This window comes from Saccopteryx bilineata, chromosome 2 (assembly GCF_036850765.1).
Source record: "Saccopteryx bilineata isolate mSacBil1 chromosome 2, mSacBil1_pri_phased_curated, whole genome shotgun sequence".
Classification (NCBI taxonomy): Eukaryota; Metazoa; Chordata; class Mammalia; order Chiroptera; family Emballonuridae; genus Saccopteryx; species Saccopteryx bilineata.
This window is the reverse complement of record NC_089491.1, coordinates 12,574,554-12,576,162: the sequence shown is the minus strand read 5'-3', so window position 1 is coordinate 12,576,162 and position 1,609 is coordinate 12,574,554. Positions and strand designations below refer to the sequence as shown.

Sequence of the window (1,609 nt, the reverse complement as noted above, 5' to 3'; positions counted from 1 at the left end):
ACAACAAAACTTGGGGGAAAAACCAGCCCAGACAGCTTCTATTTAATGAGACCAGCCAAAGTGACACAGCACCCTCAAAGTAGCTTACAATCCCCATTATCCAAGAAAAGAGCAAATTAAGTCCTATAAGTGTATCCTGTTTTTCCAGCCCCCAACAGCTCCAAGAATACTATCAGCCAGGGTTCATGAGTGACAGCTATAGAAGGAAGATGAGTGAGCTATATTTTTAACAATTTGTATCTACACGTTATTAAGGAAATAAGATGACACAGATATTTTTAAAAGAAAGGTAGATATCAGTTGGAAGAATACATTTTCTTATTCAAGAGTTTTCTCAAGGCCCCTTTCATTTCCTTATTTCTCAGGCTATAAATAAAGGGGTTCAGCATGGTAGTGACCATTGTGTACATCACTGAAGCAATTATGTTATTGATGTTGTTGGATGAAGAAGGAAAATATATAACAATAATTGACCCATAATAGAAAGTCCACACATTGACTAGGACTTGCAGATGCTGTTGGCAGAGAGAACCCAGAGGATGGTGGTCCCAAAGAGGCCAAAAGAAACCAGGATGCATAAGAACGGAAGCATAATGGCAGTTGATCCTGCAGTAAAGATTACCCACTGGTTGAGGGAAGAAGTGTCTGGGCAGGACAATTTGAGCAGGGCAGCAAGGTCACAGAAGAAGTGGGGCACAGTGTAGTCAGCACAGAAGGACAGCCAGGCTAGGAGAAGGGTGTGTAAAAGAGCACAAGCATAAGCAATGACCCAGGACTCAACAACTAGCATGACACACACACTCTGACTCATGATATTGGTGTACTGCAGATGGCCACATACCTGTCCTACACCATTGAAGTGATAAAGAAACTGTCCAAATCAGCAAAGAATATGAAAAAATAGGTCTGTGAAATGCAGCCTTCATACAGGATAGATAGGTGCTGGGTTTGCATGTTCGTGAGCATCTTCGGGACAGTGACGGATGACAGAGAATGTCAGAGAAGGCCAAGTGGCTGAGGAAGAAGTACATGGGCGTGTGCAGGCAGGAGTCCAGCCTGATGAGCAGGATGATGAGCAGGTTGCCCAGCACCGTGGTCAGGTACATGCCCAGGAACAGGGTGAAGAACCCACGCTGCTGCCCTGGCCACATGGGGAGCCCCAGGAGGAGGAACTCAGACACACTGCTCTGGTTCTCGGGCCCCATGCTGCTATACTAGCTGGAGGACACTGGTGGAAAAGGTGGCTCATTGATTGTAGACCCAGAATGTATCATACAAATAATTAATGCATAAACAATATAAATTCATTGACCAAATAAAAGGTGGCACATCCAAATTAAATTCATCATGGAAGCCTCTTTAAGAAACTTACCTCAGGGATGACGTCAGAGTAATGGCGGAGTAGGAAGCGATACCGATAAATCTCCCCCAAAACTCAACAAGATCTTCAACCAGAAACAGAAAAACCTATACTTGGAGCTTCCAGATTCTTCGCAATACACCCAAAGGTATGATTGAGTGAAAAATTGGCTAAATATATAACCAAACCCCGAAGGAAATAGGGAGTAAGAAATGCTCCGCCTTCCTCACTAACCTAAACAGGGCGGCT

At 44.0% G+C, this 1,609-nt stretch overlaps 1 pseudogene; it reads right to left on the bottom strand.

The window, feature by feature from the left end:
- Positions 1-296: 296 nt before the first annotated feature.
- Positions 297-1,205, bottom strand: LOC136322744 (olfactory receptor 1J1-like; annotated as a pseudogene).
- Between the last annotated feature and the right edge of the window lie 404 nt (positions 1,206-1,609).